The sequence below is a fragment of the Ambystoma mexicanum genome, chromosome 7q (assembly GCF_040938575.1).
Source record: "Ambystoma mexicanum isolate Mex_15411 chromosome 7q, UKY_AmexF1_1, whole genome shotgun sequence".
Classification (NCBI taxonomy): domain Eukaryota; kingdom Metazoa; phylum Chordata; class Amphibia; order Caudata; family Ambystomatidae; genus Ambystoma; species Ambystoma mexicanum.
The window spans coordinates 1,063,015,137-1,063,042,231 of record NC_090941.1 but is presented as its reverse complement, the minus strand read 5'-3'; the positions used below and the strand labels follow the sequence as shown (position 1 = coordinate 1,063,042,231).

Below are 27,095 nucleotides of genomic sequence, written 5' to 3'. Positions count from 1 at the left end.
TAGTCGAGGCTGTCCATATAAGTGTCTCGGTCCACGATCACTTGCTCTCCTCCAATTCTCCAACACACAGGAAGACTTGCATCATATCCGGTCTGTAGGGCTGCCTGAGAGGATATCTTTCAATGTACTTGTCGATCATTTGCTCACTCTAGATCTGTCCAGCATAAGATGATAGGCAGCGAGGGTTTCTAGCTCTTCGTCTTGGGGGCGCGGAGGGGTGGTCTCGGGACTCCCGCTTCAGAAACAACTGTGTTTCTTCGTCACCCACTCCCAACGGCTCCCGAGCTGCCAGGCCACCCAACTACTGGCCAGCCACCACCACACTTCCCCCACTCCTGCTCTGAATGATGAATGGTGCTGGGCATGGCAGGGCCTCCCAGGGGAGCAGGTGGGACACACCAGCAGGGGTGACCCTTGCTCCTCTCAGGCAAATGTTAAAAGCTTCAGCCTTCCATCAAACACGGCCACTATGTGGACCCCTTCCAAATTTGGGATTCCACGCAATGCCGGCTTCTGAGTCTGCTTGTGATGACCCGTGGATGGTGCCTGAGCACAGAGATTTGGGTGTCACTGCAGCTGTCAAGGGGGCAGCTGTGGCCTCTGAACCTGCTCTGTGCCACTGGTAGAGCAGGTGCTGTGAATCAGGATACTGACACAGCAAGGCACAAGTACACACGAACACAAGTACAAGTACAAGTACACACAATGCTTATGGCATGGAGTTTGTGGAAGGGGAATCTGATTAGCAGGTTTCCCTTTCAGAGGTGGAATAGCCTGCATCCTTTTATTATTTAATACAAATTAAAAATAAAAGGGCTTTCATTCCCTTGCCAGATGGCAATTCATCACACACTCCCCTCTCCAGTTGTAAGTTAGGCGTAAATCAGATGTACTCCTAGTGAACTCCTTGTTAACCAGGTGTTGCGTGTTCGCCTGTGAACATCTGCATATCCACTGTTCTGCATATGCCTTTAAGGGGAGTTGGTCTTGTGGTTGGGGCTGTGTAGGTTACAGAGGATTCTTTTTAATTGCACCTTACAGTGTTTTTTGGAGAGCTTGGCCATTAAGCAAATTTGATGTGTTGCCTCGGAGCAACAAAGGCACCAATGCAAAATGCAAGAGGCAGGGATGAGTCATGGGTGCCAAAGAGCTGTGCCTGCTATTGCGAAACGGCAAGCAAGCTTCGCTTCTGTTGCCCAAAGCTAAGATTTCATTGTGGATGGCAGAGTGTGGCACGCCTCCTTAACACCCAAGCAATCACGTGCACCCACAAACAAGAAGTGAGTCAAGTCTTTCTTGCTTCAAAACATTATATATGCAAAAAAGGGGCAATTAAGAGTTCCCAGGCATGGGTGCTCGCTAGTGAGTACGTCAAAGTGGGGAATATTCGGTTGTAATGGTGTAATGAGGGTGAGTTGCGAAATACAGGCCCACACGCAGCAATTATTAAAGGCAGTGAGGTACGTTGCCAAGTCAGAGTTCAGAGTTAATCACGAGAGGAATAAAGGAACCCTGGAGAATATTGATTCGCTCCAGAGGGCCAGGTCTTTACACTGCTCATTTTATGTTGTCCTCTGAGGCAATCGACAGGTGTTTCGATGCTTGCCAACATTCTGTGATCAGAAAGATGTAGGATTTTTCAAGTTTCCAAAATAGTACTTCGCAGAACAATGAAAATACAAAACATACATTGTTGGCACCACTGGAGCATTCTGAAATACACAACCCATCTTACCATCAAAAAGCACAACATGGAAAGATGTTCAAATGTTTAAAATGTATAATTGGGAATGGTAAGTTAACACCAAATTCAATTACCTAACTTCACAGAATGTAATCACACAGAGCTGAACAACATGGAGACTGATACCCTCCTCAGTCTGATAGGCCGATGCTGTGTGCTGGTGGTACGCTCTGCTACTTGCCTTCACTGGTGGTTCCCCTAAGGGTTGTCCTGGCCAGAGTGCAGAGCAGAGTCATGTAGCTGTCAGGTCAGAGTTCATCACTCAAAGTGATCACCTACCAGCCCACTGTACAGACAGACTAACTAATATGTTGCATGCTTTATCATGGGCCGGTCTCAAGCAGCTTGCCTTAGAGTCACGTAAATTACCCGTCACTGTAAAAAGCAGTAGGATCTGGCACCAAAATCCGTAGGCAGTAGGACTGCTTAAAAAGTAGTAGCCTACTGCCTAAATCAGTAGGGTTGGCAAGTATGTGTTTCAACAGCAGACAAGTAACATTTGAAACCGGGCGTGGTTGTGTGGTCTCTTTAAGAGGCCAGAGTGTGCATATGTCAGTGCGTTGTGACAACAAAAGGTTGTCACGCTAGGCACTTTGGCAGTGCACGAGCGGAGCCCGTAACAAGTAGACCTGCCTCTGGGTGTTCTGTGCGTGCCTGGGGCCTAGCGGTGACCGTGAGGGGAGCGTGCCACTCTAGGCACGCAACTGGCGCCATTGCTGGACAATGGCATTTTGGGACTAAATAAAACGATCCTATCTTCTGCAACGTGGATCGTTAAAGTACGAGAAACTAGAGGGAATAAGGGCCCTCCATGTTTGACGTGTTTGTACACTTGATGTATATTCAATTAGTACTCGGTGAGAGGGTGGTGGCATCCTCCCAGCCAATGAGGAGGCTCGGAGCGGGGGCTTTACCAGAAGGTAAAGCCACCGCTCCGCGGAAAGCCTCTGCTCCGATCCTCCTCGGTGCAAGTGTCCGCAATCTTCCTAAGCCCAGTTTTCTGTAACTATGGCCCTTGGTCATTACCTAGCCTGGCAATGCCACCCTTGCCCATGCAATGTTGCTTAATTAATAACCTAACACAAAGAGAATCCCTGTGTGCTTATAAGACCAGGTTGCAGGATTTGAACAATAAATATATAAGTATAATAAATTGAAAATGCATAGCAGATGCAGAGTGTAGATAGAAATGTAATTTAGAGAAACAAGATATCTGTTATAACATAGTTTTTTGACATTGCAGAAAATAGTGCATATATTCCATGCATTGCAGAGAATCGGACATAGTTTATCTTCATTGCCAAGAGCAGTACAAAGCTTCCCTGTGTTGCAGAGCAGTACATAGCTTCTCTGCATTGCCATCAGCTGTATATAGCTTCCCTGTGTTGCAGACAATAGTACAAAGCTTCTCTGCATTTCAGAGAGCAGAATATAGGTTCCTTGCATTGCAGAGAGCAGTATATAGCTTCTCGGCATTGCAGACTGCAGTACGTACATTCCCTGTGTTGCAGAGAACAATGCATATCTTCTCGGAATTGCAGAACACAGTGCATAACTTATTGGCATTACAGAGAGCTGTGTCTAGTTAATTTTCGTTGCAGAGCGTAGTGCACAGATACCCTGCATACCAGAAGATACCTATTGAAGGCAAGTCCCTGAACACTCACACCAGAGAGAATCCAACCCCGTAGGGAAGAAAGGCCCAAGTCGATATTGTACGGATAACCAGTTTTAATCTCAGATGCAGATGAGAGCAACAGCAAACAACTTTGCTGCTAAAATGCCATTTATGTATCTTCCAGAATAAAGAGCTTTTTGATTTACAGAAAAGGAGGGTGGTGCCAGGTATGTTCAGATTTGCAGCCGCCCATGCAGAGGGTGGCATATGTGGTGCAAACATTTCTCCCATTGCTGTTCCTTGTAATTTCTAGTGCAGTGGTTAATTAAAAATAAATATGTCATTGTATTATGAAAAGCAAATATTTTCAATAATCACTTAATTTTGTTGTTGAAAGAAGCCCAATCTTCTTCTGAGTTAAAAAGAGATGTGACTTAAAGTGACACTAGCATGTAGTTATATCCATCAAATGTTGTCAAGATGTCAAAGTACATTGCATGCGTCTTTGATGTAAGCTGGTAATGCATGGACTAAGGGATGAAGGATCCCGTCAATGAATTAAGACATTGGTTCCATACGAGAGCAAATGACTGATATCATAGGCCCGCAAGGTGGAAAGCCTGTTGGGAGGGAGTAGATCTTTGGAAGAAGATATAATGTTGAAAAGACGTTTTGTGTTTTCATGAGATATCTTGAGTCCTTGCTAATAAGTATCCCCAAATCTCTCCCATTGTCGATCATAATGTACCACTGCTTGGAACTAGTGGTCTAGGGTTATAGTTAAGTTATTGATAATAATCCTGATCTGAAGGTTGCCTAATGGCTTCATTGATGTAATCATCGGGACTCATATTCACAGGGTTCCGGCCATTATCTGCCTCTTTGATTATGATTGAAGGGTCATTTCCCAAGTTAGATAGTGCTTTGCATGCTTCCTTGATACAGCTGTGATGCTCATGTTTGTGGTTTATTTCAAATCCTTTAGAGGAATTTTTGGTTTCAATATCACCTTGTTGTAGCACTTGCATGAACTCCACTTTGTTATCTCTCTTGCACATGGTGACAGCATAGTTGTTGATATCCTACAAGGCAACTGGTTTGGTAAGGTCTGGTCTTGTTCTTCTCTGATGTTCATTAGCATTACAGAGATCTTGCACATCCCTGATGACCAGATTGCACAGGGCTGTTTGATCATTCAGGTGCAGGTTGGAAATATTTTCAAACTGATAGCTGCAGAAATCTCATCAGGCCGTCTAAACAGTCTCACAAAATGGTCTCAATCACAGACGGCAAAATTAAAAGAAATAGCCTGCACTGAAGCAGACCTGGCAGAAAATCCCCAAAAAGTAAAAACTAAAATGGAGCTTTTGGATTGGATAACTACAGTTGACAAGGCCCATTCAAACAAACTAACCACACATCTGCCACCAACCTCAAACCGTCTCAAGACTCCTCTACCATACTGTCGGCTATTCCCGGATAAGAAACTAATGAGAACCTTTTTGAGAGCCTGTTTCAATTTATTACCGACACAAGAAATTCTCTGCATTAGACTACAGTCGACTGCCAATGAATGCAGACTATGCCAATCGGCAGCAGAACCTGAAAATCTAAAACATCTGATACTTCACTGCAAAGCCCTCAGCAAAGAAAGAAGCGTTTACCTTACATTTCTTGGGATGACAGACTCAGTTCTCGACGAGGACGTTTGATGGAATAGACTGATGTCTGGGGAAAAACCAAAATGGATGATTGCAACGACAAAACTTTTGACAGCCTTTTTTGATAAAATAAAAGCGACAGAAATTTAGAGACGCGAATAAAGTAATCAGTAGGAAATAACAATGAAGGCCAGAAACAGTACTTTTACCAATTAAAGAACTTCAAGAATTTGGCAGAATACGAAGGAGCTAAAGCGTCTTTGTAAAAATCACAAGTTGATTATACACAAAAAAATATATATATATATTTTCTTCACTTAAGACTGAGACTTCTTTTCTATTGTCTTAGAAAAAGGTTGCCTTGCCAAAGATATGGAAGATCTGGCAGACAGACCGACACTGCCTCTCTTAGAACACTCAGTTCAGCTTGCTTACATTATTCACTTAATATTCCTTTTACATGTATGACATTAAATTGCACTTCACTGAATTATGCATCCATCTCACTACTAATTACAACAGTTACCCTAAGGAAACCAGAACATGAACTAGATAGACATCCATTTATGAGCAAAGTAAAGTAAGAAACATGATCACCATTACACACATTCTTCCATTTGAAAAGCACCTTACTCCTCCCCACAATATATGCAGAAATACCACACCACCACCATGGTGGGGACAACCGATGAGGACACTAAACAGCAGTGCACCACCTGCACGACACAACAGACACCCTCTACACTCACTGCACCAGGCAACTAGCTAGACACACCTCAAAGTTGCACCTTGATCTCACGCCCATGAATGCCAAGTGTGTCACATCTGCTCAAAGGCAAGCAGCCACCTTCAACATAGCAAACCACCAGGAACTGGAACAATCCAGCTACATCATGAGAGGCACATGGCTCAGACAGGCCCAACCACCTGTGGACCACTCAAACAGACACCGGCCGCAACATAGAAAGCCAAAGAGATCCATCCTCTCACCCATGATTTTTAACCTCTACATGGAGCCCGTAGGATCCGTCGTCTCCAGCCACAACACCCACATCCACCAATACGCAGACAGCACACAACTCTATTATCCATCGAAGACATCCACCAACACAAGGCCTGCCTCTGCCTGACCCAGGCCTGTATGTCAAGCACTTACCTCAAACTGAACCTTGCCCAGATGGAAGTTCCTTTTCTCACAGGCCACACCAAGTACTCCCACATCCAGGCCTGGCTGTCCCTTTTGCAGCTGGTACCTGGCTCCAAGTTTTTTGGATTTCCCATAGACACTCACCTGACATTCAAAATACACATTGTGACAAAACCTCAGATGGCATGGTACCAACTGTTCCTTCTGCAGCCCTACCTATCAGACACAAGCTTTGGAAAGACTGTTCAGGCGCTGGTCCGATCTCACCTGGGCAGTGAAAACTATGAACAAACCGGCCTATCCCCAGCACCTATGAGATACATAGAGTAGAGTGCAATTCCCCTCAAATTCTGCGGTATTGTGAAACAAGGGTCCAACGGAGGACGCTCTATGCTGCGTACATCAGTGACAATCCGAGTGCAGGGTGGATAAGCCCTGTGCACTCATACGCAATCCGGCTGGCTGGCAGTGAGTGGATTCATAGTGACACTGCTTGCAAAGGAGACTTTTCTAAAGAGGGATCATATGCGCTGATGTGTGCCCGTTAACTCGTTGTAGAGTGCGTGTTAGAGAAGTGTTGGAATGATTCCAGGTTCACGCAGAGCAGCCAGTGTTGTGTGTCAGGGAAGTCTTAGAACGCTTCCAGGTTCGCGCAAAGCAGCCAATGTTGTGGAAACAATGGGATAGGTGGAAATATTGACAGTTTGTGAGGAACACTTCCCAACACAGAGTCATGCAGCACGTATAATTGGTGTGTAGGTGCAAACGTGCTGATGTGAGATATGGCGAATATACCAGCTCCTGTTTGCTTCATGGCTACTCCAGCTGAGCCCAGAGTAAGGTGGGCTGAATGGAGGGAAGGTTTTATGAAGTATGCCTTGTCCATGTTTGGAGCTAACTACTCCAATGAAAGCAAGGAGGTGCTTCTGTTTAATTGCTTGGGTCCTTCCAGGCAAGACATATTGAAGAAACTGCCCGAACCTGTTGGTCTTGAAGGGGCAGGAGCATATGAAATAACTCTGGCTGAGCTAGACAAACATTTTGAGGTAGAGGAGAACATCATTCTAGAGCGATACAAATTCACCACCAGGGAGCAAAAGGACGGCGAAAGCATTCAGGATTTTATAACAACATTGAGGGGATTAGCGGTCCAGTGTCAATTCACTCACTGTCGTGAAGAGCACTTAAGGGACCAGCTCATGATTAAATGTAGTAATAATAAAATTAGAGAGGAGATGTGGAGAGAACGCAATCTCACCCTGCCCAGGGCAATAGAAATTGCTAAAAATGTTGTGCACACAGAGAAATGTATTAAGACTGTTCAACATGACAGAGGAGGAGGCCATGAGAGTCGTAAAGTAAGCTTGGAAGAGGGTGCCATACATAGAGTTTCAAGACAAACGCAAAGACAGCCCACTGAGCTCACCAATGGAGTGGTGAGGAGAATGGGCAGGGAAAACTCGAGTGAAGTTAAGCCTGGATACAACAGGAATGTGGGGCGGCAGTGGAGTTTGGCCAGAGATTCCAGGGGAGGATCTGTGAGAAGATGTTTCAGATGTGGAAGTGCATCGCAAATGGCTTATGACAAAAAGTGTACTGCTGTTCACATTGTGTGTTGGGACTGCGGCAGAAAGGGGCATATTGCTGATGTTGCAGTAATTTTACTTTTGGAGGGCGAGTCCAAGAAGTTAGGTGGTGATGATGGTGAAGATGAGCATGTGACTGCGGGTAGAGAAGTGGTGAATTCAATTTATGCAGTCTTGGGGAAGGTGAGGAAACCTAAGACGTATGCAATTATATCGATTCGAGGTATTCTTGTGTCAATGCTGATTGATATTTGAGGAGCTGATTGTTCGCTCATTAGTGTGGAAACGTGGAGAGACAAGTTTAACTGCTATACACTGTGGGAGGCAAGTGTCAAGGCAAATGTGTATGGTGGCGTGCCTATTGAGATTATGGGGAGTTTTGAAGCTGAAGTACAATTTAAAGGGGGCAAACTGTCGTCTTAGAGTGACCAGTCAGAGTTGGAAATCAAGTTGGATCCCAGTCATTCTGAACAGATTGAAGTGGTGGAGGATGCAGATGTGAAGACTGAGGCCAATTGTGTTAAGGCAGTAGGAGATGTGCAACAGTTATTTTCTGACAAACTGGGTTGCTTGAAGGGTTGTGTACATAGAATCAGACTGAAGAAGGGTGCAGTGCCCAAATTATCGATGCTACGCACTGTGCCATTAGCCTTGTGCAAAGAGGTGGAGGCGGAACTAACGAGGATGGAGAATGAGGGGATCATATAAAGAGTGCAATCATCGGAGTGGGTGAGTCCCATAGTGGTTGTTAGGAAGCCAAGCGGTTCAATAACATTATGTATAGATTTGCAACACCGAAACAGCATGGTGATACCAGATAGGTTTTAATTACCCAGGATAGATGATTTGCTGGTAGAGGTAGCAAATAGATTTACGTAAAGAATCTAGAGATTTGATGGCGTTCATTACTCCAATAGGTTTATGAGATGTAAAAGGATGTCGTTTGGTTTAGTGTCTGCATCCAGTGTCTCTCAGAGTGTGATGTACAAGTTGTTAGAGAGAGAGACAGAGGTACTTTGTTATCAGGATGACGAATTGATCTGTGGAGATGATGAACGTGAGCATGATGAAATATTGAAGAGAGTTCTAGGAATATTGGGGGAAGTTGATTTGACTATAGCTAAAGAGAAATGTACTTTTAAAGCAGACAAGGTGGTGTACTTGGGTCATGAGATCTCAGGTGATGGTGTGAAGCCTAAGGAGGATGCTGTCGAGGCTGTAAGTAAGAGTGATGTTTTGTCATTCTTAGGTTTGGTTGAATTTTATGGTAAATTCATCAGAAGTTTATTGGACAGGACAAGAAACATCAGAAATTTAACTAGGAAAGGTGTGGTGTTTGATTGGAATGAGGAATGTGTGAGGGAATTTAATGACATCAAACAGGCTGTGGTGAATGCTCCCGTTTTACATAGTTTTGTAGAGATGAAGAACACTGTTATTTGTGCATGCAAGTAATTATGGTTTGGGTGGTGTGCTCATGCAGGCATGTGGCTCAAAATTATATACCGTAGCTTTTGCTTCAAGAACACTTAAGGGGGCTTAGCGTAAATACTCTGCAGTAGAGAAGTAGGCATTAGCATGTGTCTGGGGTGTGGAGAAATGTTAAAGATATTTGTGGGGAAGAGAGTTTAACATCTGTACGGCTCACAAGCCGTTGGTCAGTATATTTTCAAAAGGTGGTCTAGCAGGTGTCTCCAGGCGCATTATGAAGTGGATGAGCAGATTACAGAATCTACAGTTTGTCATGATGCACATACAAGGAGAGAGCAATGTGATTGCAGATGCATTGTCGAGGTCGGTCAAGCAAACTATAGAAGGTGAGGAAGAGATTGTACATGAAGATGAGGATTCAGGGGAAATATTTCAGATACATACCAGTTTGAAGAAGTCGGACCGGGACCTAGCATGTATGCAAGACATGTTGTATCAGGATGTGATGTCAGTTATAACTGGAGCGGCTGGTTCGGGGAGAGTGAAAAAGATGGAGGGTTTTGAAAAGGTGAAAAATGAATTGGCCGTCAGGGGCGATTATCTATATAGAGGACACAAACTTGTAGTTCCAGAGTTGATGAGAAATGATGTGGGAAATCTGGCACATGTGGGTTATTTGGGTCTGGCAAGGACCAAAGGACTGGTGAGGGCTGATTTCTGGTGGCTGGGAGTGGACAAGGATGTGGAGGAGCAGGTGAAGGAGTGTGTGGAGTGTATTGAAGGAGATAAAGGGCTTAGAGTACAAAAAACACCCATGATTGTGAGGAAGAGTCCAAGGGTACCTTCGGATGAGGTAGCCATAGATTTGCTAGGTTCTTTCAATATTAGAGGATCGAGTTATTCTTATCTGTTGGTGGTAATGGACTTAGTGTCTAAATGGCCGAAGGTGTGTGTCCTTAAAGACATCACCAGCAGTAGTATCATACGTTTCTTGGAACACTTATTCTGGAGAGAGGGGTTTCCGAGGAAATGTCTGTCTGATAATGGATCCCAGTTGGTGTCCAAGGAGTTTAGAGATTTTCTACAGAGATATGGAGTTGAACAAATCATCCCCAAGGAAATGGGTGTGTGAAGCAGTTCAATAGAAATTTGATAGAAGCTATCAGGATTGTTGTGGCAACCGGAGGTGATTGGGTACGAACAGTGATGGAAAGAACTTTTCATTATAGGTTGGCGCCATGGAGTGTCACGGGTGTGTCACCTTTTGAAGTTTTGCATGGTAGGAAACCTAATTCTTATTTTTGCCCAGGCTGGATAGAGAGATTGCGTTGTATGGAGGTGGATGTTGGGAAGGTAAGAGAAAGGTTGTCGGTCAGTGGGTGGCGGTCCAAAGTGCGATATGATGAAAAAATTGCTGCCGAGATTTAGAGGTAAAACCAGATGTTTTGATTAAAGTAAAGCTTCACACCAAGGTCAAGAAAGGTTGTTCATTATATTCCGAACCCAAGCAAGTTATTAAAGATTTGGGTTTGTCCATTTTGGTTAAGGGTGGTGCTGTGTGGAACAAAGAGAGAGTTGCGGTGTTAAAGAGGTAGAATGCGTTGTGTGAGGTGTGTGTGAGAAGGAAGGGAGGTGTTAGAGGTTGGAGTTTATTATATATTATATCTCAATGTCATATTTATATGTTATTGTATTCTAGGGTGAGTGTGCTAGCCACTCACAATGGCTCTGATTGTCATAACAAGCCACTGGCACCATGTCTGGAATGTGGAGTTTCAGGTACAGAATAAGGGGATTGCCCCAAAATGTGTACAGCTATGATGGGGATCTATAATATACAAACAAGAGATCCAAAAGCTGTAATACAATGAGTTAATAGGCTACGGTCTAATTTTCATACTTAATGATCTTGGTATCAAAGATATCCAAAAATTCTTCCTTGAAAAACCAAAAGATAATCTAAGAAAATAGAAGAAGATAGAGCTAATGTTATAAATAATTTCAGTTGTTTATTGAAAAGAGGACAAGAATTTTTAAAAAATCATATTTGCGAGTTGCCGTTCAATTTTGGTGAAAAAGTGCATATAAAAAATTGGAACACAAAGATTGAACAATTAATGAAACACAAACAGGATATAAAATACATATAAGCAGAGGTATAAATTAACAGGTCTTCCAGGATTGAACAATAAATAAAACACAAACAAAATGTAAAAAAAAAAAATACATTAGTGCAAAAGTGTACATTTACTTTACAGGTCTGCCTACGTAAGCTCTTCACATTTGTTAATGTCAGAAGAACGGTCTCAAAATGATGTTGCTTCCGGAAGGTTAGGATTTCAACAAAGAAAGACCTGATTACGTTTCGGCGGGCCACCTGTAACGCTGTTGATGTCAAAAAACGCCTTCCTTGGGGCAAAATAAGAAGTAATAATCCCTGCAGGGAAGCAGACAAACAAAGATACTGAATATCCTATAAAATAGGCTTCCTATACACTTCTATATAGATTGAATGTGGAGTTTCAGCACCCCTGGGACTGCAAATTCCACGGGTCAGTTGAGAAATTAGCCCTGCCTGGGGGTCGCTACTTTTGTTAACTCAATAAAGAGTTACTTTTCACTTCATGCAGCGTGGACTCTTAATTATTCCCCATAACAATTAGTTTGTGTCAAATCAATTTCAATTGATACATCTAAATGATTGAATACATTTTAATGTGATTGGAAATGGTTTGAGATTCCTTTAAAATTAAAATTCCACATTGATCTGTACCTTAAGTGAAAACCCAAATAAGACCTAGAGTGTTGGAACCCTGAGGTTCTTTTGGCTTTGGACCTGGACATTTTGGAGCGGTCGGCATTTGCCGTCTTGGGCTGCATCTACGCCTACAGCTTCACCGTGATCATGAACTGCTCCTCATCAGTGGCAAGCCAATCACAGAGTAGAAAGAGAACAGAGGACATGTTCTGTGTGATGGCATCCCACAGAAACCAATCTACAACCTTCATTAAATGCAAATGTCTCGAGGGGATAGCTCAGGGGCAACGTGCTCACCTTGGAAGCAAGACGACGCGGAGCACCACATGTTCGATCCCTGGGTCCACGCTTAGAAACCTTTGGGTATTAAGCGAGCTATAAATAACCTATCATATAATAAATAAACCTGGCGCAAGATTAGTAGATGGAAGGAGAAGGTTGTTGAATAACGTCCCCTCGTCTGAGCACCGGGTGACGGCTTAGACAGCAAAGATGCTTATCGAATGTGTGTCATAACTGCATACTGCAGAGGTTTCCAAGTCTGGTCCTGGACAGATCCATCTCCATTCGACTACTTGCTGCAGAACCACTGGCTGCGGAAATATCTTGCCTTTAGATGTACATTATACAAGCATGTATTTTGAGTGGCTATGTGTAAAACGTGGAATGGATTTCCCTCTTGAGGACCCCTGGAATACTGTATCGCTTCATCACACTCCGCACAGAAGGATTGGTGTTGATGGCTAGTGGTGGAACCACTTGGCTTCATAGTTAATCAATTTGATATGTTCTGGTTAATAGCCACTGGAACCTATGGGGTTAATTCACCTTTAATTCATTACATTCTTCATGGCGGTGTGTTTCAGGTGCTTCTCGCAATTCATTCATTTATTTATTTATTTTGTCATTTGTATATCGCGCATAGCCCAGAGGCATCTAGGGGCTTTTTTACTTAAGAAGGTCGGTTGCAGTAGTTGCTTGCAGAGGTAAAAGGTTACAGACATTACAATCTACCAATTTTGTGCCCACACCACTTTCCACTGCTCTTGGGCATGCTGCCAAGGCAGAGTGACTTATTAATCGTGATCCATCGTCTGATTCTGTACTTGAAAAGTGACATGGTCACCAGAAGCGAAGTTCGCAATTGGATATCCACTTGCCCCCAAAAAAAGTAAGCAACAGGAAAAAGAGGCCAGCTTATGAATCTATTTGACATGTGCAGGTGTACACAGAGCAGCATAGCTGGGGCATAGTGGCCCGCACAAGCGCAGACAGACTCGAGAATGGGAAGGTGAGGCAGGATCTGGACAGCCTGACCTGCTTGCCGGCCATCTGCTTTTCACACATACACTTGATTCACAGTGGGGCTCCTCGCTGCACACATTCAGAGCCGCAACTCCCGTTCCCGTGCGCCGGGCGCAAGTGCATTCCAAGTGACAAATGGCAGGTGCTTTGAAATGTGTGAAAATGAAAGGCAACAGGCCCAGGGGGGTGTGCCAAGCACAGAAGGGTCTTTTCAATCCTTCTGTGCGTTAGGTTTTCCATCAGTACAACAGTGATATGAAGCACCAATGTCCCACTTGCATTGGTATCCTGAGCACAGAGATTTAAAGTTTTTTCCTTTTATTTGATTTTTTTACATTTCACAAGGTCGAGCTGTTCATGGTAAAATGGATGTTGGCCTCCACGTGTGTGCTGGGAGCTCGTGATACATGGTGCTGCACGCTTGAAAGGTATGCAATTGAAACGACTGCAATTGTTCGCTCTCCCCTCTTGCGTCTCCACTCTTTTTTACGACTTACTCTCTGTTCTCTCCTCCTCTCCCTTCTCCCTTTTCCTATCTCCTCCCCTTACTTTCTTCTATTGTCCCAGGACCTAATACGATAGCAACCTCGTCTGTCTCCTCCCCTCTCTCCTTACTGTTTCCCCACACGCCCTCCAGCACTATCTGAAATGTCGTCAGGCCTAGTAAGATAGTCGCTTGTTTTGTTCCTCCCATCCCTTTCTGCACACCTCTCCCTCACCTTTTGTTTTTCTCTGGCTCTACCAGAAATGTTGTCTTGCCTAGTACAGTATTCGCCTGTCTGTTTCCATTTCTTTCTCACTCGCCCCCTCCCTTCCTTATCTATGTCTTAGCTCTTGCACTATCTGAAATGTCGTCAGGCCTAGTACAGTAGTCGCCTGTCTGTTTCTATTTCCTTCCCACTCTCTCCCTCCCTTCCATATCTATGTCTTAGCTCTTGCACTATCTGAAATGTCGGCAGGCCGAGTACGATAGTTAATTTCACATCCTTACTGTTCATGGCCTGTAAGAATGACATTGTATTTTCCCTTGTTCCCTTCCTTGCCTTGAAGCGCTTTGAAACACATTGTGTATAGGCACTATATAAATAAACTATCATATCATATCATGTATTCAAGGGGGCTGTCCAGTGCATCATTTCAGAAATGTGCAGGTCACCTTTGTGAATAAAGTGACTTGTGCTTTTATCTAAATCACATTTGTGAAAAGGGTGTTTTTTTTTGGCACCAGCGTGATTCTCTACGATTTGGTCCCGTGTTCAGGCAGATTCTCCTTTGAATTAAGAGGACACTTTCTCTCTCTCTCTCTGGGATGTGCTTGCTGTGAACAGTCTCCGTCGGTGTTCTACCCAGAGCCCTCTTCTCACTGAACACTCGCATGGTTTAAGACAATGTCAAGCTTTTCTGTATAAAAAATTCCCTCTCCCGCTGCAATGCTTTCTGGCTGCGTTCAGATGTCTTTACACCATCAAGCCATGGCACCTGGTTACCGTACCACTTTCAGGCCACATTTCATTGATGAGGTGTGGATTTCGAGCAAGGGATGGGCAATTTGCACCAATATTTGCACCAACTAAAAAGTGCACAATATGGATCTTGCACTCATCAGTCAGCTCAGATGCTGTTTCTGCCCTGGTCAGACAGAGTAAATGCCAGCTCTGAAATGCCCATCAGCTGGGCAAAACTGGCCATCAATTGGCTACATTTTCGGTCACTGTTGTACCACGTGACCCGGGCCAATACAAGAGCAAGAACTCCAGCGTTCTGAAGAGTTGGAGGAAGGTTCTATGTTCTTACATCGCCAGGATTTTTTTCGCGGAGTTTTTTCCCGAAAATGTTCGGCCGCAAAAAAAATCTCATCAATTCTTTTTCTTTTTATTTTTGGGGGGGTCCCCCGGTCCTCCCCTAAACTCCCCTTCACTATGTTGTAGTCCCTATACCCCACGCCCCCTTATATGCCCTTAACCACCCACCCCCTATATTTTTCGATGAGTTTTTCGGCCGAAAGTTTTCGGCAAAAAACGCCGCGAAAACAAGACCTGGGGACGTAAAGACCACAGGGAACTCTGGAGGTTTCCCGGTAGGCCTCGCATCATGAGCCTCTTTTGTGAGGTTATCTGTTTTATTTCCAAATGTTATTCTGGAAAAGGGGGCTGGGCTTGCAGAACATGTGTAACATGCAGCCACTTGTGTTTCCCAGTCCACTCCCGCTGGGGCCGGATACCTTGGGTGGGTGGCTGCTTGTACCTGTGTGCCCCGTTACCTGGCACGTTCCAGACCTGCAGATCCGCCTGCCCTACTTTCCAGCCCCCTCCCCCCGCCCCCACCTGTGCCCATCACAGCTGGCACTGCACACACCATTTTCCAAGAGCTCATCTAAAATTAATCAGGGACAGAAAATAAGCGTGGATCCGGTGTCACTTCCATGGCAACTCGAAGGGCGGCTGATCTCCGCTCTCTGCAGGCCAGGCCCTCTCCCTCCAGCAGCCTCTCTCTCCTCTGCTGCTGTCTCAGACACCCTGTCCCCCCTCCCTGCACCTGGCTCGGCCCCCCTGTGTCTCACGCGCGGCCCCTGCACAATGATCCGATTCTTTCATTGTCTTTATTGGCCTAGAACCCAATCCCAGAGACATTGCCAATGTGAACACATTGGGCTTGATTCATGGCGTTTTCTCCAGCGGAAAGACGTTTGCATCAGAAAACAGCCGAGTATTTGGCACGATTCACAAAAGTAAATAGAAGTGTTTTTAATAATTGTAATGAGTTATTTATAACGCGCTTAATACCCAGAGGTTTCTATGCGTGGACCCGGGGATCGAACATGTCTTGCTCCCATCATCTTGTTTCGGAGACGAGCGCATTGCCCCTGAGCTATCTTCCCAAGCAATGATATCACAATTGTATATAGCACTTAATGCCAGATTCTTTCTACTCATAAGTGCTGTAATAGTGTGTGTTATTGGCTACTTTAAAAGTACTTAAATCACCGACCTCTGAAGGAATAAGTGCTCAGTTCACCCTAGAACCGTTCCTATAGATTGCAGACAGATCGCTGAAGCAAGAGCTAAACCTGCTGAGCTAGCACGCTGGTGGGCGGTACATGTGAATAATGCAGAAAACAGTTGCATACAACACCCTCAAATAATGCAGTGATGGGAGTTGAATTGTAGATATACTGATTGCCTCACTGCATTGCGCCCACCCTCAAGGAACTGCATCACCTGCCAGGAATTCAGAACCAAGGCACCCTCCTACCTGGCTCAAAACAAATAAGCCATCCCCTCCTGAAAGATTAAACGCCTCAGGGCTGTGAGAGAAGACCAGGTGCACTGTCCTATGTAATTCTAACACATTTTATTATTTATTTAGAAAAATATGTTATTATAGAAAAATATATTTGGTTTTAATATGTCTGCGCCCATACCCTAACCACATACAGTACTTATGATGTCCACTAAAGAATATTGAAAACCAACATCACCACACAGTGTGTTTTAGCAATGGTACAATTCAAAATGAACATTTAAACCATGTAAAAACAATTCTGATTACTCTACAGATTTCTTCCAAGCAACCAACATAACCCAACTAGTTTCGGCTCTCTATATTTTAAAGCCTTCTTCAGGGGTATTGCAATCAGCAGAAAACAGTGACGCATCTAATTTTTCGAGAGGGGATGGATTTTTTGTTTTATAACCCAGATTGCACCCGGTATAATCCCCCTTACAGGTTCCTCTTATAAGTGTTTGAAGTGAAAACTTGCCCTACCATGCAGGCCGGCATGAAATGAGAAGCATGGACATCGGCAGGCTGGTGTGACGAGGTTCTCAATAAGTCACGTGATGACGTAAATAAGCGCTCCGTTATTATTAGTAAACGCCATACCAGAAAGGGCAGTCTGAGTTCCCAGTCCAGGGCTGGTACAGCCACTCTTTCCCTCACCCTTGAAGGGAGCTTCCGCCTCCCTATTCTTAAAATGTCTGACACGAGTTACTACAGCCAGGTGGGGGAAGGGACGGGCAGAAAGGTTTTTGCCTTATCTCCCTAACTCCCTCAGGGACTTCCTAGGTGACCTAAACCAGGGTAGTCTGATTGCCCTGTCATACCCTTCCTCCTGTAATGTCGCAAAGCCATGGCGATGGTCACTTGACAGGGGCAACCCGGCAGGAAGGCACAGGGTGAAGGGAAGGAGGAAAGGGAGGAGTTTGTTTTTTGTTATTTATATAGCGCTACAAACCCTCAGTTATCTGAGGGCTGCCACTGTGTGTGGTGCTCATTTATCGACCTCGGAAGGATGAAAGGCTGAGTTTGGCCCTGCCGGGTTTCGCACCTGCATCGGCAGGCTCTCTACTGATGTCAAAGCAAGCGCTCTACTCACTGTGCTATCTGACCGGCTGGGAGAGTGCAACCATGGAAGAATAAAGACGTGTCTCCTTAACTTGATGTGTGCGCGCCTTCAGTATATGGTGGGCACCGTGTGGGCTAGTGTCTTCCTGGAACTGGGCCGACCCAAGCTCAAGGATATTATGGCTCCCATGGCAATCTTTCACACTCTATCCTGACACTCCACCCCACCCCCTTCCTGGTCTTCTCGCTCCTCTCACGTCTTCTGTCTCCGCTCTACGCCCCATCCTGTCCCTACTCCCTTCTAGCGCTGCCTCTAACCCACTTCCTCCTAACTCCGCCTCTCACGCCTCTTGTCCCCACTCCCCTCTAGCTCTCCTGATCCTACTCCTTTCTCTCGCTCTCTCTTTCACTCTCTTCCGTTCTCTCTCTCGCTCTTTCTCACACTTACAGCCAAACATAAAACACAATCTGTCATAGTCTTTAAAAGCCAATACCCTACCTTCTCTCTCTCCAAAAACACCAAAGTCTCCTCTATGTCCTCCTCCACCTCCTGCACACGCCTCTCTGTCCTCTCTGGGCTATTGGTCCTCCATCACCTCCTCCAACATGACCTGATCACCTTTCACTGCAGCCCAACTCTCCAGGCTATTTATAGCCCCCCCTTCTTGTCTAGCCTGACGGTATCAATTTTTGCAAATGATCTTAGTTGATCTTAGCCCCTCACCATTTAATCACTTTCAGGAGTCAAGGCCATTCAACAGACACCATGGAAGACTGGCACATCCCATTTAGTCTCAAATCAGGCGAACACGCTCCCTAGTCCTCTTCTTATGCACTCATTACCTGAATATCGTAAAGCTCTACTCTAGACCATCATCTTTCATTCCCAATAGGACCCCCTTCAACAAAATGAGACGATTCCTCCATGTCATGGGTAATTCTGTAGGACGCGTGTATATGCACCCTTTCTTGCAATGGACACTGAGAAGGCTGCTAATGAAGGATGGGAAGGTAATGCGCTCTACACCATTACAATAATGCGACACAATAATGTAGGTAGATTTAATTGAGTTATGAACTGCCGACACGTGTTTCGACACACAGGTCGTCCTCAAGGCGCGCACAAAGGTAATCAGACACGTGTTTCGACACACAGGTCGTCCTCAAGGCTGAATGATCAAAGCAAGTCACTAATTCAGAACAAAAAATCAAATGGTGACATGTTACATTGAGAATGAATCACAAACAATGCATAATCGAATTGACATCATGAAGAAATTCAAAATGGCATAAGTCAAAAGATACATAACAGTTCCAGTTGCACATAGGTAAATATGGAACATAAAGCAATCAAAATGAAATAAATCAAAATAATAAATAAAAGAATCATCGCATACCACATGCCTTCACCAAAGCCAAACCTGTTGACTGAATGTTTGCCCATTTCACTTTTTTTTCCTTTTTTCAAATTATTTTTATTTCTTGTTACTTCAACCGCCTGTGCAACTCTTGCCCCTTCCTCTCAACCTGGCATGTGGTATGCGATGATTCTTTTATTTATTATTTTGATTTATTTCATTTTGATTGCTTTATGTTCCACATTTTTTGTTCTAAATTTGTGACTTGCTTTGATCATTCAGCCTTGAGGACGACCTGTGTGTCGAAACACGTGTCTGATTACCTTTGTGCGCACCTTGAGGACGACCTGTGTGTCGAAACACGTGTCGGCAGTTCATAACTCAATTAAATCTACCTACATTATTGTGTCGCATTATTGTAATGGTGTAGAGCGCATTACCTTCCCATCCTTCATTAGCATATTTCATTAGTACCAACCAGGTGGATTGGTTGGCGGGACTAGAGTGATTGCTGCCTGCACCCATTCTATACATATCTTTCTCTAGCTCACTCAATTTGAATTTAATCAGTGATCACTAGCGCACGGATAACTTGCTTCGAATCCACCTTCCAATCGACGCTGAGAAGACGTTTGGCTGTTGGGTGGGGCTTTATGGTTGAGAAAACGGTGGGTTCGGCTAAGCTAGTTCAAGAATGATTTTTATTGAACTATGAAACACCTAAAGTGATGGTGGGACTCGACAGCCCCTTCTCAGATATTTTCAGTCTTGGTTGAGGCAGAAATCAGGGATATCCACTCTGCCCGACTTTGGGGCTTTTATGAGGAGGCAAGTGGACATTTGAGGTATCCACCAGTGGAGCGAGACACACAAGTTATATATTTTTGCAGATTATGTCATTGTGTTTGCGGCAGAGGTTGAATGGGAAAAGCAGATTCACATCCCCTTAAACTGGACCAAGAAATCCCTGAATTTCCTAAGTGTGTTTCTATCCCTTGTCATCCCATATTCCTGCAAAGCATTTTTCCACATCTCTTTAAACTCATTATGCAGGTCATGAGCAAGTGACCCTGAACGGGTAGCATTGACATTGTTAAGATATGATATGATATGGTATTTATAACGTGCCCATACACAAGTGCTTCAAGGCGCAAAGAGGAACCAATACTCCATTGAATAAAATTGTTGGACAGGTGGCAGTACTCTATACCTCTAGGATGTTTTCTGCATTCGGCCCCTGGTGTTGGAGAGGCTGTGGTGTAGTTGGTGCATCCTGGCGTATGTGGTGGGGGTGTAGTAAGGTCTACCTTTTCTGAAGTGATGTTCTACCGTGGAGGGTAGTTGGTTTCATCTTGGAGGGGAAGGACCTCATTGTGGTACCCCACATGATGCACAGTCTCTTTATGAGCACATGTTTAGTGAGAACATGGAAGTGGGTTTACCTGCCCACTTAGGAGGAATGTTACTGAGAGCAAAAGATGTGCATGAAATGGAAAATGTAACACATATGTCGAATAAATCACAATTTAATGTAGAGGTGGAATGGCAACTGTTTGAGTCAACGTATATCACGCGTATGACACGCAGATCTACCTCGAGATATCCTCCATCACAGACATCCACAGGCTCGGGCCCGCCTCACATGGACCCAGTCCTGGATATCCAGTGCTTACCTGAAGCTCAACCCCTCCAAGACTGAAGTCCTACTGTTGACCAACAACAGCGAAAACACCCAGACATCCAGACCTCTCTGCTATGAACCTCAAAAGCGTAACACCCCAACTGCCCACCTGCGCTAAGTCCCTTGCGATCGACATCGACAGACAACTCACCTTCAAACAGCACATAGTAAGGAAGACCCCAACAGCTTAGTGCCAACTTTCCCTGCTGCAGAAAACCAAGCCCTTCATCTCAGAAAACCACTTCAGATCCGTTGTCCAAGCCTTGGTCCTCTCCCACCTGGATGGTGGCAATACCATTTTGGAAGGTCTTCCAGTGACTACCCTGTCACCCCTGAGATGTGACCTGCTTGCTGCAGGATGACTCTTCAGAAATGACTTCACAAATCTGACCACATCACCCTGACCCTCATCGAACTGCACTGGCTCCCGCTGTAAGCGCCCGTATCCTCTTCAAATGTTGTTGCATCATCTGTTAGGCTGTCTCCCGGAAGTCCCCAAGCTACCTCACTGAGAAACCCAGCATCCCCTTAGGTCTGAGATCCACCAGAAGTAAGGACATGTGCAGATGGAAGCTACACCAGTGCAGGAAGGAAAGAACCAGAAGACAGGCCTTCTCTGCCTTCTCCTCAAGGTTCTGGAACCACCTCAACATCAACATTATACTTTCCCCCACGTTTCTTCAGTTCAGGATAGAGCTTGAGGCGTTCCTCTTCTAGGTCCCCAAACCTTCCACACCTCAGCCTACCTGAGAGGGGGTGATCTGCTCCTCACTGATTCCTCCCCAGGCTGCTTGTGGATCCCTGGCTGCCAATGTCATGCCCTCTCCTGTTGCTAACTCCCGCAGTCCTCTTTCTCTGATTCCCTCGCTGTTATTCCCCCTATGATTATAAAGCGCTCCGTTGATTCCCGAAGCTCGATCCGCGCTCCATGCATACCCTAATAAGAATAATAATAATAATAATAATAATGGTATCACACCATCTAACTGGATATTAATGAGCAGTATAAAATAGAACCCAACCCTGGATATGGTTGGTATCTGGTGGGCGGGGGTTGAGAAAGTGTGTCAGAAGGGACACTGAAACGCTCCCATAGGTTTTTGTCAGAAAGTTGAGTTGGGGGGGGGGGATATTAAGATGAATTGGATGAAGTATATTTTTTCTGAACGTCCTTTGCTTTGGAGTTTAAGGATTAAAGGAAGGGCACCCGGTGAGAAGGAGTAGGCATAGCTTGATTCAATGATAAATGGCTTTGTAGACTGCAAGTCTGTGTGTCTTTGCGTCTTGGTGGAGTAGCAGTGATATGTTTACCTGGCTGACATGTTGTGTAAAAGAAAGTTGAAAATAACAGAAAGCTTGCCAATCATTCTGCTTGGTTTATAGTCTTTCCATCGAATCTTTTCCATCAAATCTTTGTTTTCTTTTTAATTGGTTTATAGTCTTTCCATCGAATATTTTCCATCAAATCTTTGTTTTCTTTTTAATTGGGGGGTCCCTCCAAACCCCTGGTTTTTCGCTCTTTTAAAAACCCATTCCCAAATATATATATATATATATATATATATATATATATATATATTTAATTGGGGGGTCCACCCACAAACCCCCGTTGTCCGAATTTAACCATTTAACCCTTTAACCCTTTATCCCACCCAAATACACATACATACATTTTCGATGGAAAAATATTCATTGAAAGATTTTTTCGATGGAAAAATGTTTCAATGAATATTTTTCGATGGAAAATCTTTCAATGCAAAGACTGGATACCATCCTGCTTTAACATCATATGCAGCACCATCTGTGAAGGTTGACTTTCTTCATTGACTGGGTATTTTCATTTTGTGATGTTGTAACTGAGTAACCTGACTGGTTATTGCATTGAACTGGTCCATTCTAGAAACATGGTGAAACGTGACTCACTATAATTATTAGGTATTGTAAAGCATTAACACTCAGTATTACTTGTCTTGTAACTAACACCAAGTACTGTACCGCATTGAACTGTATATAATACTCACGCTATTTTGTAACCCTTGCAACTCGCGATGCCTGTTGTCTGCCAAGAAAACCGCCTAGATGCCTTCTGGCATGGTGCGCTAAATAAATTGCTAAATAAATATATAAATGGCTAAATACATAAATGTGAAACTTCAATAAACTTTAATTGGAAAAAGAAGCAATGTCCAATCTTGGCTTTCGTATGTTTTCCATGCTCTCCCTGTACCAATAACCAGATTGGAGCTGGAAATCGTGCGTGAGCCCCTTCAACAGTTAAGATGTCGAGGATGCAAACCCAGAATCCAGAGGAGGATATTGTTTATATCAAGGGACACTTGTGTGAGTGGAGGGGGATATGGTTGCTCTGATCTCATGGGGTATTACTGCGCTGCCCAATAAGGGGTACCGGTGAATGGATGTAAGTGCAGTCCAAGAAATCCTGGTCATTTAAGGAGCGAGAGGTTGCTGTGTCTCAATTTTCGGAAGCCGATGTGGCTTACCCGAGCTCATCTATCGCATCCTGTTGATATCAATCAGATTACCAGGTTAACGTTAGAGTTCTGTGATGGGAGTGCTCGAATGTGGCAGTGACCTCCCCTTCGTGCACCCCAACTTTCACGCCAGTTCTTGAAGGGAAGTCCTCCATCAAAAGATGGCCGACAGGCGGCTCAATCATAACAAAACTTTTTCAGGGGGAAGGCACTATGAGACATGTTCCCCAATAGGAACTAACAGTAAATGATTGACTCCACTTGAAGCGCGGGGCCGTGCACTGGGAGAATAGGAAGTGTGGCAGCAGGGCCCTTAACTCTTTTAAACACATATTGTAAGGTGCACAATCCAAGGAGTGACCAATATCAGCCCTAAGTAAAGAGGTGGTAACACAACGCTACTTGCGTATGCAGAAACGGCAGCCTGGGACACGGACTCGGGAGCCTCTTTCGAGGACTCCTCCCAGGCCTTGATTTGGAGAGTGGCGTGCAGCTAAAGCCTCAATTGGTGTTCATGCTCTCCATGTGCAGCTCAAGGTGTTACATCTTTGGTATCAACCAACCTTCTCACTGGCCCTGTGGAAGTGGTTTTGCCCGGAGAATCTTAGAGATCATTATTATTATTATAATTATTATGGCACGTATCGAGCGCTGGTCTAGTTCAGGACAAACAGAGCACTCAACAAGTCATAGAGAGACAGGAAAGTAGATGTAAGAGATCAAAACAATGGAGCAGGGAGCTAACAATGGGGGGTGGGGGGAACGGGTAATTTGACAGCAAGGGACCTACAAGCAATCAGGGAAGCAATCAGGGAAGGCAACAGGGAGCAGCAGATCACCCAGTTTCAGGTTATGTACGAAGTTCTGGGTGTGTGAACCTAGTTGTTAGGGAGGAGCCATTCCGCGAAGAGGCGGCTTCTGAGCTCGTTCCAGAAATCTAGAATCGAGAGGGTGAGTCTGGTGTTGACAGGGAGGAGGTTCCAGAGTCTTAGAGGGTGGACAAAGATCTTTCGATCTGCACAGGCAGAGTTCAAGTCTGCACATGCCCTTGCTTCTGGTGAATCGTAGGTGTCTGGACACGCTGAGTTTCTCAGCAAACTAGCGTGGGAACTTGAGGGTGACAGCCTTGTAGAAGATGCAGCAGGATTTGAAGGTGGTACAGGCTTTGCAGTGAGAGCCAGTGCAGTTCGATTATTACTTTTGAGACTGAATTATGAGTCGTTAGATCTCAATAAAACCTTGTTGAATTAAAAAAGAGGGAACAGGTCAACAGTAAAAATGAAATGAGTTCCTTTCCATCCAATTACACCAGAGATCAACCAAGACAGGTACATCCAATCTGGGCATTGATGTGAAACTACTTTCCACACAAAGGTTCTTTGGAACATCCTCCTATTCAAAGAAATAACTAATTGGTGACACACTTCTAGTACCCCCAAAGAACATCCTAGACCAAGGACCTGCACCATTTGGCTCTCCAGATGTTATGGACAACAGCTTCCACCATCCCTAGCCTGCAAATCCTATATTAGGGGATCATGGGAGTTGTAGTGCAAAATATCTGCCACAAGTTGCAGACCATTTTACAAAACAAAAGGTTATAATGGATAAAATACTCCCCAGTGCTCAGATTAGCACTAGCTACTATTACTGTTTCTCCTTCCCCGCCCTTGTCAAAACGAAAGGCTGTTCTTAAACATTAGCTGAGCAAGCAAAGGGTTTACAGAATGCCTCCCAGACCTGTAAAATGTTTAAATTAGATAATGCATTTATGCTGATTTGAAAATGTGAAACGCATGCTTAAAGCTTCTTTTGAACTGCCTTTTTAGTAAGTGCGATGCAAGGAAGCATTTATTAAGAACATATTTTATAATTTAACAAGTGCCAGGCCATTATGCAAGTCTATGCAAAAAGGATGAGCATACTCGTCCTTGGCACTTAATGGGTGCCTGGATTTTCTTTTCTTTTGTTTTAAAACCCCCATGGTCTCAGCCGACTCCCAGGCGGCGCTGCCTCCACTCTGGCCTCTCCTCCACCTGCCGGCTTCGGGCTGACGTCTGGTTAAAAATAAAGTTGCCTGTGACTGTTGTCGGTGGATCACTCGGCTCGCGCATCGATGAACGCAGCTAGCTGCGATAATTTGTGTGAATTGCAGGACACAATGATCATCGATACTTCAAATGCACCTTGCGGCCCCGGGTTCCTCCCAGGGCTAAACGTTTTAGTAACTACTAATACATGCTAATGAATAAACAGTTAACATTTTATAAGCTTAAAGAATAAATGAAAGGCTTGTAGGTTAGACATGTTTCTCACCTGCTTGGGAACTGTTATTTAAACATTCTACCTGCTTGCTAGGGGGCTTGATAATGTTAAGCAAGCATTTCTCATTGCCTAGGGCAGTTTGCTGAAGAAAAGATAGCTAAGGCCCAGTGTCCACAGTAGCCTGGCCTACTAGGCCCTAGTTACGGGGAGCCTGTAGTGTCCATACAGGCCCCCTTTAGTTTCTCCCCAACGCTCTGCTGTTCCACTCCTATCCAGAGGTCTTAGCAACACATTTGCCAGGAGGATCTGCGCCCATGATGGCGCTGCTCACCAAGCGGCCAATCTGTTGTGCAACCTGCCCATAGGTCGACCATCTCTATTCTAGTCCACAAAATGATCAAAACCTGGCTCTTTGATACATTTGACTGAGTTCCATGTAGCAACTGAATGCTTGTATGTAACCAGAAGCCTAAGATTGTAACAAGTCAAGCTTTTAAATAACCAAGGCTGTGATACCCCTGGGTTTGGGCGTCTAGCAAATACAATAAATAAATAAATTGTCTGAGGCTAAAACAAGACTATGTTGATGGGAGTGCATGCTTGGAAAGCCGCGTTGCTTCATGGAATATTCTCCACTTGACACCTTTTCCACAGCATGAGGAATAGAGTGATGGCTCGCCCCAGGTGGACCTCACACACTGCCTGGCAAGGGGGGGGGTCAACCGTCTTTCCCTATGGCTGGTTCCAGGGAACACATTGCATTATGGGATTAACTGGGCTGTTTTCCCATTTGCAACTAATAGCCTGTCAGCCACATCTCCCATGCCCTCCCTTGCCTTCTGAAATGAACCCTTTCGCTGATCCCTTTGGGGAGGAAGGATAGCTATGGAGCAACGCGCTGTCTTGGAAGCAAGACAACGCGGCGCAACACAGGTTCGAGACCCGATCCTGCACTTAGAAACCACTCACTGGTATCAAGCGTGTTGCAAATGAACACTAAAACAACTAAATCATCTCAGACCCAGATAGCTTCCATGTTGTGTACATGGCATGGACATTTTGGAATTTGAATGTGCCTCCTATTGCCATTGTTCTGGCTAGTGCGCTGCATGAGTCACATGATTAGACTAATGGATTTGTCTGAAGTGTCCTGCCTTTATATCCACTTAGTGCCACAGCCATTAAATAGCATGTTTTCTAGTGCCAAGTTCGGTTTCAGATCTCCGAACTATAGCCTACATATTTTTGAGACATTTGATGCCAGCGGAAGGAAGCCTGCTCTTTCACATGTTCTTTCACTGCCATTACTTTCTTCAGCACCTCAAGGCGTGCACCTTACTTTTTAAAAGGGAGGCTGCAGTTAGTTCATGGATCATATGCTAATATGGGTAATATCACACTTGTATCTAGCTCACACTGGCCATGGGTTGCTTCAGTAGCCTATCGTCATGGCGGAATGCACTCCAATGTTGTGTGCCTATGTCCCCTGTGTGAGGTCAGAGTAGGGAGTTGAGACACTGGGGTGCCAGGGGAGGCACCCCCTGATTTCTGGAGGTGGTGAATTGGGGATCCAGCAGAGCCTCTGTCCCCTCCTTCCCGCATTACCTGGGCCTCCCCATGCCGATACTATTCCCTGTCCTGGAGAAGCAATGCTCTATGACCTGCACAGTGCTCTGTTGCTCCCGAGCTATATTCAAACTATAAG

The 27,095-nt window shown here is 44.7% G+C and overlaps 1 protein-coding gene and 1 non-coding gene across 2 annotated transcripts in view; both read left to right on the top strand.

The window, feature by feature from the left end:
• Positions 1–27,095, top strand: part of LOC138528619 (serine-rich adhesin for platelets-like) — a 155,218-nt gene that overhangs the window by 115,877 nt on the left and 12,246 nt on the right. The gene's annotated exons all lie outside the window — the stretch shown is intronic.
• Positions 25,207–25,355, top strand: LOC138529132 (5.8S ribosomal RNA). Its single transcript, XR_011284478.1, has one exon. It is a non-coding gene; the product is annotated as a 5.8S ribosomal RNA (ribosomal RNA).